The sequence below is a fragment of the Gallus gallus genome, chromosome 1 (genome assembly GCF_016699485.2).
Source record: "Gallus gallus isolate bGalGal1 chromosome 1, bGalGal1.mat.broiler.GRCg7b, whole genome shotgun sequence".
In the NCBI taxonomy this organism is placed as follows: Eukaryota; Metazoa; Chordata; class Aves; order Galliformes; family Phasianidae; genus Gallus; species Gallus gallus.
This window is the reverse complement of record NC_052532.1, coordinates 35,325,245-35,339,553: the sequence shown is the minus strand read 5'-3', so window position 1 is coordinate 35,339,553 and position 14,309 is coordinate 35,325,245. Positions and strand designations below refer to the sequence as shown.

Sequence of the window (14,309 nt, the reverse complement as noted above, 5' to 3'; positions counted from 1 at the left end):
CGCATCCCCCCAGAGGGGACGTTGGTACCTGGGGATGGAGCGTCCGGGACAGAATGAGCCTTAAGGAAGGAGCGTGGGCCTCAACCGTGTCGGGGGAGGTTCCGAAGCTTCGCACTCATGGCAGCGCGTAGCGGTCCCTTGTCTGACGGGAGCCGTGGGGGAAGGAGGATCGCTGAGGCGGTGTTTCTGACCTCTCCGAAAGGCTTTTGAGACCCGCGGACGGGGGGTGCTTCGGAAATGTGGCACGCTGCTATAGGCTGTTACTCCATGGGCTGTTACACCTCTGGGTGCCCTCATCAGCCCCACACCTACAACGTGGGGCATCCGCCGCCTGCAAATACGCTCTTCGGCCCTTCTTTTCCTTCACCTTTAAATAACATAAGGCACATTTTACTCTCCCTGAGCACCACTTACATTTTTCTAGCCAGAAAGGGTCTAACTGACAACTGTTCGAAATACCCATTTCTGCGTGCGGGAAGCAAAGAGTTAACGCGGGGCGCGCAGATAAAACTTTTGCCAGAGGAAGCGGCGTGGTGTGCGGGGCTGACAGGAAGCTGCAGCAGAGGCTGCTGGCGAGGGGAGTGGGTGTGGAGGAAGCACGGCCGCTCCGTTTGTGGCACAGAGATAGAAAAGGGAAAAAGCGATGACATTTACCCCCGTTGCACGCCGGAGAGGGCCCGGCTGAAAAGGGAGACGCACAGCGTGGAGTGGGTGCGTGGGAGAGGCCGGAGGTCGGAGCCAACGGAGCCAAAGCAGCCACTGGGATGTGCTGCTTTGGTAGGAGCAGCTTTGTCGAGGCTCAGGGCACCGAGAAAGTGACACGTTTTAAAAATGAGCGTTGCTTTTAAATCCTAGACGTCATAAAATCTCTTCCAAAGTCCAGACAAATCTCTTGGTGTTGTGCAGCTTAAACCCTCATGCAGTACTTTGATAATGAATCCCCGTAAGTGACGGTTAATGCGCAAGAGCTGATGTTGTGAGAAGCGGAGTGTGCAGAAATGCAGTCGGTTTTCAGCAGGGCATCCATTGTGGGGCAGAGATGTTGAAATAGATGGTGTCTGTCTGAAATGTGAACCAGAAGAACATCTCTTGCCTGTGTTAGCTGGAAAGTTTACGTACTCACCAAACAGAAGCAGCGTCGGTTTCTTCAGGCTTCTCTGTCATTAGATATTATTATCAGCTCCCAGCAATAAGCATGACACCGATAAAAAGGACAAACAGGAAGATGTATCCTCTGCCCTCCCAACTTCTAGATCAGACCTAGATTAATCGCAAATAACAAGCAGTGTTCAGAGAGCAGATGAGTGCCATTGCCAGAGCAATACTTTGCAGTGTGCCTTTAACTGCCCTGTGCCTTACAGGCAGCATGGTGAGTATTGTTCTTTGCAGTGCAACAAGAAAACAGGAAGGGGCCTCTGGGAGTTTGGATGAGTCTCCTGCAAGCAGATCTTGGTGTCTGAGTTTCACAGGGGGATCTAAAACTCAGTATGTTAAAAGAAGTGTGCATACACATGTATACACATATGGATTTCTTAATGTAGATATACTTGAACACTGTAACTAGAAGAAATTGGCAGTTAAGATCCATTCTGAGCAAGAGGGACCAAGCGTTCCCTTTGCCCAACTCTCTCGACCATGTATTTTGCATGTAAATCGGGCTCTTAAGTTTGGATTTTCCTATGAATCATTTGGTTAATCCTCAGCACAGCCCTTAAACTAGCTTTACTCACATCAGTGTGGCTGGTGAATAGAAACTGGGCATGCAGCTCATTGTGCTTCAGGTGTGCCTGAGCCACTCACCGGTGTTGCTCCAGTGGCTGCAGCAGTGTGAGGCACCTGTGTGGCACAGCCAGTCCCCAAAGAACTGGAAACATGGGAGGGGTGGGATGGGAGAGACAGGGCTAAAATGATGTTGGATTGAATAACAGCAGCACAGCCACATCAGCATTCCATCTTGGCTGGCCTACTTCTTCCCAGCATCATTCTGTGGTTTTTCAAAGATGCATGGCAAATGCTTAGGTTGCCTACTCACCAAACAACAACAGAACAGTAGAGAACCTGCTTATGCCCATAAACCTTAGCGAGAAGTCAGTCCTTCCAGCACACTGTACCACTTGACCTCTGGGCTGTAACTCTGCCTCCCAGTTTGCCAGTTGCCTTCCTGTTCTTCATAAACCTCTTGTGTCAATGACTGGCGCTTAGCTGGAGCTTATGGGATGTGGATATTGCTCATCACCAACACAGAGAGCTGTCTGATAATGTCTTGGCTGCTGGGAGGAACAGCTGCAAGGGAGCACGGGAGAATCTCTCTGCTAGAAGAAGAATATGAAAATGCATCGTGTTAAAAATCCTGTGGAATTACTGTGGGGGAGAGTTCATAAATTACTTGGGTGAAACGAAAGCCTATTTTTTAAGTGATGCTTTAATAACGGTTGGACAGGATGGCCTTTGGTCACCTCCCTGTAGTTCTTCTAACTTTGCCTCCATTGTTTTTGCTGGGGCTGCAAGGGTGTTGGAGCAAAGAATGTGGCTCTGTGAGTACTGCAGTTTCATTACTGCTGAAATGCAGCCATCTCTGGGACAGAATGCAGAGCACACTCGTGCCAGCAAACTCTGGGGTTTAATGGGCATGTGGTGCCAGAGAATGTTACCCTGGCTGTGTGCCAATTAGCTGTGAACTTCTCTAGAAATTTGTCCTAAAGGGAAAGAAATGTCATCTGGTTAATCTAGGAGGGTGCTTTGCTTTCTAGGAGGAAGCAAAGTTCTTGTCTGTTCTGCTGCTTGGACTGAAAGGGTTCAATTGGTAGCTGGAAGGCTCCATTGTTCCAACAAGAGAGTGTTTACCAGGTCAGAATGTGCTTTGGATCATGAGAGCAGCAAGGAGACAACATCTCCAACACTAAAGAAAAATGTCTGTTATCTCTGAGACAGAGCTGTGTGAGACATCTTTATTGTTCTTTATCCTTCAGTGTTATTTTTGCTTAGAATTTCTCTGTGCTCAGTGATGTAGTAATGTTGAGTGGGAATCCTTGCCTGCCAGAATAGCTCCTTCAGACATTGCATAAATGTTTCTTCCCCTGCAAACTGTGCAAATTCTGTATCTCCTTGTCTATTCAAACAACTCAGCCCGAGATTTTTACACTGATAATTATCAGTTCATCATCAACTTCTGACGTAGCTTCCTTGCAGTGCTGCATCTGAGCCTCTCTCCATTTCACCTTCTTGTTCTATAGCCACTTATTAATCAAAGCTGTTTAATGTGAGCTTTAATTGCAGAGTTGTCTGGAACTTAACTCCAGACTTTGCTCCCCCGAGTCTTTTTTACTTTCCATGTTTTCTTCATTGTTGAGGAAAACTCTCAATCACTTTTCTGCCTCTCTTCCTCATACAGCTTATGTTGAATTACTGCCGTTTCCTATCATATAAGGACGTTCTTTGACTCTCTTCTCATTTGTCTGCCACTCTCTCTTATTGGTCTCTCTCTCTTCCATGCTGTTGGCCCAAATCTTTTCATTTGTTTATAAAATGTGGCCCTTCCTTTATCTTTCTTTTTTTTTTTTTCTTTTTTTCCCATTTGATAACTGTTTTGAGGGTCAAAATCTGAAATCTGCCTTTGCTTTTCTAAGCTGAGGACACTAACTCAATCTAAAGCAATGGGCACGACCGCAATCTAAATTGTAAGTATCAACAGTTACTTTTGGGGCATCATTTTTTACATGTTTCCTCCTGCCTTTGAGAGACTGCTTTTTATATCACCACAGCTTCTCCAGATAAAGCACAGAATGGCTGTTTCACAACATGGCATTCATGTTGTGAAAGTACAGTGCTCACAATTGCGGGGAGATTGTAGAAAATGCCCTGGGCTTTGGAATTTAGACTCCTAAAAATAAGGATTCATTTGGTAAAAGGAAAAGCCTACTTTATTTTATCCAGTGTTGAAAAAGATCTTTCAAATTGCATCGGACAACCAGCTGATCAGATAAGGAACAAGATGATCACAGCAACAGAAGTGTTTTAAAAGAGAAAATGAAGAATAATGTCTCCAGCTGGAACTAGGCAGTAATTACCTGGAGCAGAAAGTGGCCAAGGTATGGGCAAGCACTTCTCAAGAAAGAGAAAGAAAGAAAGAAAGAAAGAAAGAAAGAAAGAAAGAAAGAAAGAAAGAAAGAAAGAAAGAAAGAAAGAAAGAAAGAAAGAAAGAAAGAGAGAAGGAGAGAAAGAGAGAAAGAGAGAAAGAGAGAAAGAGAGAGAGAAAGAGAGAAAGGAAGAAAGGAAGGAAGAAAGGAAGAAAGGATCACACATTTTAAAACTATTACAAAGTTTTCCTTCCCTCCTTCTCTTAGGAGAAGACACTTAGTGGCACATGATGCAAACAGGAGGTTACCGCCTTCTGAATCACTGCCTCCTGTGATACCAGGATGGTTCTTCAAAGTCTGCCATAAAAGGACTGGGTGTAGTGACAATTAACTGATGATGACTGATTGAATCACACGTCAGATAACATGGCAGCATGCCGTTCGGAACTAACACTCAGTTTCCTCTGTTTGCACGTATGTGTTCTTGCTCAGAATGACCTCCTTCACCCTGTCTGCAGAGCTTTCAGAGTAATGCACAGTGCAGCAAATCTGAATAGCTCAAACAAGGACACCACTGGAGCCACAGTGATAGTCCCAACCTCATAAATGGGAAGTGGGCCCTTTCGGTCCTCTTGCACCAGAACATTAAAGTGCAGAATTTTAAACTGGGAAAGCTGTGCTTATAATTATTATGAATGTCAGTGCCACATTTTGATTATAATGGCCTTTCTTTTGCACTCTGATTTTTCTTTCTCATTGTTACACTTTCTTAGAATACTCATTTGTATCCAGATTCAGGTTCTACTGAAAACAGAGGAGAAGTTACTGTTGATTTTAGTGAGCTTTATACCAGGACTTAAATTCAGCTCTTGCCGGATGTGCAACACTTAGCAATACTTGCATTTAAAATGTATATTCACTTCTGGTTTACATCAATATTAAGACAGGAGCAAGTATATTTAACAATGACAGGTCTAAAAATACTCAATATTTTTTGTCCTGCTTCCCTCAGCTGCAGAATTATGTCCCAATTAACAGAACAGTTTACACTGAAATATAGGTATGATTTTTCTTTGCTTCTTTTCATTTCTGTTCACTTCAGAATCAAGACTTAATTAACACAGTGGGCCAGAAGCATTCAGAGGAATCTCCTGAAATCATTAGTTACGTTAGCAATTCATTAGTTTTGGTACTCAGTTTGGCTAGAAGAATAAAATGTACAGCATAGAAAGAAGGATGTATTTCATATCTTCATTAGATCATTCTCTCCTTAGCTTGCTCTGTGGACATGGCCTTGTTCTGCCATATCTTTCCCCTAGCCATGGAAGCTGCTGCTGAAGCTGCAGCCCAGGAGGGAGGCTTGAAGGAGGACTGAGACTCTACACCAAGGAATACGTGTATTCCTTACTTTTCAGCACTAGCCAAAAAGTGCTTTTCCTCCTTTATTTTCATGAATGTTTTTGTGAAAAGAATACTTTTTATTTAGCTGATAGAACTTTCATTTTTTTTTTTTTACGTCTTTCTTAACAAGATCATAAGTAACTAACCCCTCAAGCAGCTACTACATGTTTACCATTAATCCAATGCTTATTTTAGTGGGAAGATAGAATTTTAGTGAATTTTTTATCACGGTGAAAAAAAAAAACAACCAGACACGTTTTGACAAGCTTGCTGATTTTGGAGGAGTGTGGTTATTTGGGATACCTTAAACACAGCATAGCCAGCTGATCAACAGGAGTGATTCTCCTGCTATATTTTGTGTTGGTGTGACATCACCTTCAGTATTGCATGGTGTTCTGGGCTCGACAATATAACAGGGATGTCAGGGTCCTTGAAAGCCTCCAGAGAAGGGCAACAAAGCAGGTAACAGGGCTGGAAGGCATCTCCTGTGAGGAAAGGCTGAGGGCACTGGGCTGCCCAGCCTGAAGGAGAGGAGGCCAAGAGGCGACCTCACTGCTCTCTGCAGCTCCTGAGGAGGGGAAGCGGAGGGAGGTGCCGGGCTCTGCTCCTGTGAACTGATGGCAGAATGGGAATGGCACAGGGCTGCCAGGGGAGGGCCGGTCAGTTGGAAACAATTCTGTGCTGTGAGAGTGGTCAGACACTGGGACAGCCTTTCTAGTGAGGTGGTAGATGCCTCGTGCCTGTCAGTGCTCAGAAGGCATTTGGACATATTTGGACACTGTCCTCAGTAATGCACTTTAAGTTCTGGTCAGCCCTGAGGTAGTTAGGTGGACTAGGTGATCTCTGAACGTCCCTTCCAATGGAACCACTCAATTGCATTGCATTGCATTGCATTGCGTTGTGTTACACTGCATTCCATTCCATTCCATTCCATTCCATTCCATTCCATTCCATTCCATTCCATTCCATCCTATCCTGTCCTGTCCTGTCCTGTCCCGTCCCGTCCCGTCCCGTCCCGTCCCGTCCCGTCCCATCCCATCCCATCCCATCCCAACTTTAAATGATCACCAAATACACAGGTTGCCTAGAGAGGCTGTGAATGCCCCCACCCTGGAGGCATTCAAGGCCAGGCTAGATGGGACTTTGAGCAACCTGGTCTAGAGGGAGGTGTCCTTGCTTGCATTATAGTAGGGAGGTTGGAACTAAATGATCTTAAAGGTTCCTTCCAACCCAAACCACTCTATGATTCAATAATTCTATGAAATAAGTTGCTACATTTGCCACAGGCCAAGGCTCACAACCTGGTCAGGAAAAGTTTTGACACTTTTTCATGTCATATGAGTGCTATAATAATCACAGGCATCAGAGCTGTGCAGAACATGCTGGTGACCCTCTCTACTTCTGCTCACTCCTCTCTCTGTATTCTGCTGCTTTCTTGGTTTGTTTCAGGATGGCTTACCAGCTTGTAGGCCTACAACCTATTTGGCACTTTCTGATATTACATTTGGAAGGATGCAGTCAAATTCTTTCTTGCTTCTTCCCCTACCTGATATTCTGAATAGGCAATTTGTGTAATAGATTTATTTTATGAATCCTTTCATTTTACTGCTGCTACAGCATGCGGTTCTATTGAATTTTGAATGTAAGGTTTGCTAATATCCCATTCCCACGAGATGTCTATTTTGTTATATTCCTTCAATTTTTATCAATAGAATTACTCCTTTGAAATACAAATGCCGTCTCCTCCAAACCTTTCTAACAAATTCAGAATTGCTTCAAGGTCCCAAGCCTTTTAACTGCCTCTGCACTAAGCCAAATGTTCTATTACAACCTCAAACTGCATAAAATCTGTTCTAATTTGAACCCTAGACAGTGCCCTGGTGTTCAGAGATGGCTGCGTGAGAGAGCCCTGAATCACATCCAGAGGCAGGGATGGAGCAGAGGCCGTTGCCTCGGTGTTGGGTGTCCTCGGGTGAAGGTGATGCCATGTTGCCCTGGTGCAGGGTTTCATATGTGAAGGTGATACTCCACAGTCGCGCAACTGGTTTGTATGCGCAGCAGGGCGTTTTGGATTCAGCTCAAGTGAAAGAAAACAGAGGGACATGATTTTAATGATGCAAAAATAAAATAAAACTTCCATTTTTTTAAAATGGTACCACCACCTGCATTGTTAGTTCTGCTCCCTGCACTCCCAGCCTGTTTTCTACATTCTCCCTTTTCCTTGCAATCTTCCTTTTCTTTAAAAAATGAGAAAATTATGGGAGCTTCAGACTCCAGTGAGGCCTCAATGAATTGCAGTGATGAATTTCATGCAGTCTTTCTAACTCATATAATTTAGTCTAAGCTTTGTTATATATATAATTCCATTGCTCTGTAAGACAGCAACCTTCCCCATCCCCCTTTTGTTCTCTGTATCTTTCATCTCATCTGCCTTTTTGCTTGAACACAGCAGTTTAAAGATTTCAAGTTAGTGCTGGGGAGGGGCTGTGTGATATAATCAACTTCAAGATAGCCTTTACATTTCCTTTCTGCCACTACAACACTGAAACTTATGCTCAAGGATGAGCATTTACTATGATGATATTTCTCTCTGCTCCTTCAATGACACACAAATACAGGACTAGAGGTCTTTTCCTGAAAACAGTCTGAGATTAATACCGTGTTATTTAGCAATTTTGCTACATAACAGTGAGTTCAGAGAAAGAGCAGTGCCTTGGAGATAAGAGTTGTTTTATACCCAGTTCTTGGGAGTAGCTTTTCAATGTTTAACTGATTTATATGTCTGTCTATGGGCATGCAGTAATGGAGGAAAAGCCCTCAGGATGGAATCCTTCATTTTATAGAATAAAAGTCCTGAGGCACCTCAGGCTCTCCTAGGTTGGCCCACATCCTGGTCACACTGTCTGCCCTACTGCAGGCACAGCATCATCCTCCAGCTCCAGGTACGTTGTGTCCGTGGCTTCAGCACGTGGGGACTGCAGTGTATGGGCACATGTGCTCAAGAAAGTGAGAGAGCTGCCCACATTATTTACAGAGAACACTGAGTGTCATCGACTCACTGGACCAGCAGTTCCCAGGGTTTTCCATGCTAGGGATTTCTGCTCACCCAGCCAGGGTGCAGTCAGATGTCTGTCTCTCTTTAGCATTTGCTCTTGAATCTTTGTTGCACACCCACATTCATGACACTGTTGTGGAAAAGCTGTGCATGTGCTTGTTCAAGTTGCTCTGGAGATATAATTTTTAAATGTTCTGTATTAAGCTACCTACTATTCGTCACAGAGTCATGAACTGTTCTGTTGTATGGATGCTTATTAGATAATTTGGGGTTTGTTAGGGTATTTACCAATACAAAGAGGATTGGCCCATAATTAGGAAACCTCAGCACCACTAATAAATCCCAACCCTTTTATTTTTCAGAGAATATCAGTGGTGAAGAGCTTGCCAGCAGAATGTATATGGAAACTATCACTCCTCCAAAGGGCAGTTTATCTTATACACTCAGTGTCAGAGAATCATAGAATCATAAAATCATAAAATGCCTTAGGTTGAAAGGGAACGAAAAGATCATTTAGTTCTGACCCTCTGCCATGGGCAGGGCTGTCACCCACCATATATCAGGCTGCCCAGGGCCCCATCCAACCTGGCCTTAAACACCTCTAGGGATGGGGCATCCACAACCTCTCTGGGCAGACTGTTCCAGCACCTCAAAGCCCTCTGGGTGAGGAATTCCTTCCTAATATCCAACCTAAATATCTTGCTTCTTTTAGTTTAAATCCATTTCCCCCCTGTACTATCACTATCAGAACATGTAAAAAGTCAGTCTATAAGACTGACTCTCTTTAAGAACTGGAAAGCCACGGTGAGGTTTCTCTGGAGCCTTCTCTTCTTCTAACTAAACAAGCCCAGCTCCCTCCCAGCCTTTCTTCACAGGAGAGGTGCCCCAGCCCTTTGATTATCCTTGTGGCCCTCCTGTGGACCCACTCCAACAGCTCCACGTCTTTTTTGTGCTGGGGGCTCCAGGCCTGTATGCAGTAATCCAGATGGGGCCTCATGATGGCAGAAGAGAGAACAATCACTTCCCCTGCACTGCTGGCCCCCCCTCTTTTGATGCAGCCCAGGATACTGTTGGCCTTCTAGGCTGCAAGTGCATACTCTTGGTTCATGTCCAGGTTTTCGTCCACCAGAATCCCCAAGTCCTTCTCTACAGGGCTGCTCTCAATGAATTCTTTTCCCAGTCTCTATACATATCTGAGATTGCCCTGACACAAGTGAAACATCCTGCGCTTGGTCTTGTTGAACCTCATTAGATTTATGTGGGTACACTTTTCAAGCCTGCCCGGGTCCATTTGTATGGCATCCCTCCCTTCTGCTGTGTCAAGTGCACCACTCAGCTAGGTGTGACCCGCAAGCTTGCTGAGGGTGCACTCAATCCCACTATGTCATTGATAAAGATATTAAAGAGCATTGGTCCCAAGACTGACCCCTGTGGGCACTACCTGTGAATGGCCTCCACCTGGACATAGATCTGTTTACCACAACACTCTGGCTGCAACCATCCCACCAATTCTTTATCCACCGAATACTCCAGCCTTCAGATCAGCCTCAAATAGTCTAGCCTCAAATTCAGAAATAAGGATGTGGTGTGGGACCATGTCAAAGACCTTGCACAAGTCCAGGTGGATGACATCAGCTGCCCTTCCTGTGTCTGCCAATGCCATCACTCCATCCTAGAAGGCCAGCAGATTGGGCAGGCACAATCTGCCCTTGGTGAAGCCATGCTGGCTGTCTGAGATCACCTCATCTTGCATGTGCTTTGACATAGCTTCCAGGAGGATCTGCTCCATGATCTTGCCAGGCACACAGGTGAGCCTGCAGTTCCCCAGGTCTTCCTTTCGCCTTTTCTTAGAAATGGGAGTGATGATTTCCTTTTTCCAGTCACTGGGGTCATTGCCTGACAGCCATAACTTTTCAAATATGATGGAGAGCAGCTCAGCAACCACATCAGCCAGCTCCCTCAGGACCCTGGGATGCCTGTTGTCTGGCCCCATAGACACACACACATTCAGTCTCGTGAGGCAGTCTCTGACTTGCTCTGCTCTTGCACTGGAAGGGCTGCTCTGTCCTCTGCCTAGAGGCATCCCGTGGTTTGCTACCATTATCACATATAATAGATGTAATGTAGTTACATATATTTACCATTCCTTTACAAGATGGATGGATCAATCATAATTCCACCCCCTTATATATACAATCACATAATATATAAACAAATAAAAAAACAATCAAGGAATATATATAAATGTATATCCAGTGTGAAATTGGGCTAAGTGGTTGTCTGTTTACCTGAAGACTTCATAAACGCATACACGGAGGCAAATGAACAAATAAGCTATTTTTGAGACATCGGTTACCTAAAATTTTCTCCAATTTTCAAATAGGTTTTGAGCGACAGCGGCAATATTTGGGAAAATCCATTACCTATATACATGTAAACATACAGTTGGAACTGCTTTGGTAATTCCATTTTTGAATTTCCACACTTCTTCACAATGAAATTTTTGACCTTCATGATGTATTAACATACAGATTTTTTTTTTTAATTTAATACACCGATGAAATTGGGGCATGGAACACAGATGACTGCCTCTGGGCCCTCAGGCTCCTGATTATCTCAGGATAACTGTGCCTTCCTGGAGTTGCTCAACTGCTGTATTAACAGTCTTTACTGTGAAGAAAGCTGCATTAGATAAACATCATTCAGAAGGGTATCTCTAATTGTCTGAGCCTACAGAAATGATTTGCCTCGAGCATCAGCAGTAGATAGGTGCAGTTTTCAGATCATCAAGAAATATCTTTGGCTAGCATCAACTCAGTGCTGTGTCATCCTCTTAATTGACCCGGAGTTATCATTTACTCATTTTAACCTATTTACAAATCTCGATTAAGTCACACTAGTTAAATGTCAATATATTCTTAGAGGTTTTATAGGCTGGGGCTTACCTATCTATATGTGTTTGGAAACCTCACCCAGAGATGATCAAGGGCATTCACTGATACCTAGGCACTGGATAGTGCCAGCAGCAGCTGCCAGCAGATGCGGTATAGCAGTAAGAGCGTGCAGTGCTCATCAGTGGTACCCCAGTAGGTATCTTCACCCCCTGATCAAGAAAAATTAGGAAACAAGACACCATTCTCCCATCTGCAGCCCTTATGGAGACCACATCCCAGGAGTGAGGAGCTCCAGGCCTTGCTGGGCCACCACGCAGATCTAACCACTGCTAGAGCAGCAGGCCCTGCAGCTGTCCTCTATGTATGTTATGTCTATGACATGATAGAGGATCACCAAAGAGTGTTTTGAAGATGGCTCCTTTTGCCACTCAGCCTCATATTTTTGTTGTCTACTCTTCCCCCCTCATTTTGTCTTCCTACATGTATCACACAAATCTTGCTATAAGTGTCCTGCAGTTTTCCCCCTGGTCAAATAGAGACTAGGCTGTAGCACCACACATAGAAGTCATAGCTCATGTAACTGCCAGCACAGAAAAAGTGTGTCCCCTGCTAGGAAGCTTGCCAAAGGGCTCAGAAATTCCAACTGAAAGGATTGTCCCTCATAGAAGAGACCACTATTCTGGTAAATGACATCTATCTCTGCTGCATCATCCTGAGGAAATGTTGGTTTCCTGGGTTTTACTGTACTTCCAGGTTTACTGTACTTCCAGGTTAATTGCTTCCAAGTGAAATAGGTAGAAGGCATTGATATTTATACAAACTAGGGGAAGATCTCCTTGACAGCAGCCCTGTGGAGAAGGACTTGGGGGTCGTGGTGGACAAGAAGCTGAACATGAGCCAGCAGTGTGTGCTTGCAGCCTGGAAGGCCAACTGTGTTCTGGGCTGCATTAAAAAAGGGGTGGCCAGCAGGGAGATGGAGGTGATTGTCCCTCTCTACTCAGCTCTTGTGAGGCCCCATCTGGAGTACTGTGCCTAGGCCTGGGGCCCCCAGTGTAGGAAGGACGTGGAGCTCTTAGAGAGGGTCCAGAGGAGGGCCACTAAGATGATCAGGGGGCTGGAGCACCTCTCCTGTGAGGAAAGATTGAGGGAACTGGGCTTGTTTAGCTTGGAGAAGAAAAGGCACCCGGGAGACCTCATTGCAGCTTCCCAGTACTTGAAGGGAGCATATACAAGAGAGGGGACGGCTGTTTATAAGGGTGAATAGTGATAAGACAAGGGGGAATGGTCTTAAACTGAGATAGGGGAGGTTTAGATTAGATATTAGGAGGAAGTTTTTCACACAGAGGGTGGTGACACACTGGAACAGGTTGCCCAAGGAGGTTGTGGATGCCCCATCCCTGGAGGCATTCAAGGCCAGGCTGGATGTGGCTCTGGGCAGCCTGGTCTGGTGGTTGGCGACCCTGCACATAGCAGGGGGGTTGAAACTAGATGATCACTGTGGTTCTTTTCAACCCAGGCCATTCTATGTTTACTATGTTTACTTCCATATTATATTGGCAATATCAGATGTCCATATTTCATTTACTAAAAGACAAATTCTGTTATATTTCCCCATGAATAACAAGTGGCCTGATGGAAGTGGCTGGGTGTTGGGATGTATTTCAATATAGTAAAAACCAGAGCTATTTTATGAAGGAAAGAAAATACAATTGAATTATTGATGACTTTTTTTTTTTTCTTTGGAGGGGGTTATGTTAATCTGTCTTCAAAAATATTTTATCACTAACAATTTGGATATTGATAGAATATTCACAGCGCTGACTTCCCACCAGAATCTATTTCTAGGCTATGTTTTAAATACTGCTTTTGTTTGGATCTTCTTTCCCTATTGTCTGCAGGGAATTCAGTAAGAATAAAATAGTTCCCTTTTCCCCCCTCAAATTTGTACTCATATAAGACTCAAAATATAATACCCTATGTCTGATGATCCATTTTTCCTTTGTGCATATGTGTATGCTAGTATTTACCATTTATGTATACAGCACACATTATTTCCATAACATAATACATACACATAACAACATCATATGTAGTAATTATATAGGGTTATATAGCAATAATAGTTGCAATTATATCTATAAATGTAATGTACATGATGGGAACAATTGTAACAGCATCCTAAGAAATGCTAGCTGTTACTGCTAGCCCTTATTGCAGAGAGAAAATAAACCAAAATAGCCAGTGGATTATGAGAACCTGAGAAAGTAACTCTTCTGGAATTGTCATTTTAATTAAAATATGTATCTTTAATCCATAGAAACTTTACAAGGTACAGAAACCCTGCTGTTATTAGTTATGAATTCCCCATAAGTTCCGAGGTGCATGTTAGAAGCATCTGTAGGCAGAAGTGATGCTGCGTTATGAGGGTAAGGTGTGGCTGCAGAAACACATTAACACTTCTGCTTTAGCATTGTGGCTTGTCAGCATCGACAGCTTCTGACACCTCTCCTCTTCCCAGAGCAAGCACAGCCAGCTCTGCTGCAGGGAGAGGTAAGCAGCTGGGCTTCAACTCAGCTCCGTGCGCCTGAGCAGCTCATCCAGAAGCACTCAGCTTTGCTGACATTTTATCCTGAGGCTTTTATCAGTGAAAGGAAGCGGGGACATGAGTGCCTCACTCCCACCTCTGGCTCCCCAGGATGTAAGCAGATCTGATGCCACAACAGGCTGAGTTTTGTTCCAGCAGCAGTCAAGGACCAGGAAGTCAGCAGAGAAAGGAAAAATAATCATTGCTGCTCTCGGGCTGAGATCCATGAAGTGACACTAGTTTTTTAGTTGCAAGATGATGATATGTGAACTTGTTTAAATGATACAAAGCAATCCAAT

The 14,309-nt window shown here is 44.3% G+C and overlaps 1 protein-coding gene across 1 annotated transcript in view; it reads right to left on the bottom strand.

Moving 5' to 3' along the window:
• RAP1B (RAP1B, member of RAS oncogene family) overlaps nucleotides 1–182 on the bottom strand; it is a 33,896-nt gene extending 33,714 nt beyond the window's left edge. The window contains exon 1 of the mRNA XM_015281694.4: nucleotides 29–182. The gene's annotated coding sequence lies outside the window, so the exon portion shown is untranslated. The remainder of the gene's footprint in view (nucleotides 1–28) is intronic.
• Nucleotides 183–14,309: the final 14,127 nt, after the last annotated feature.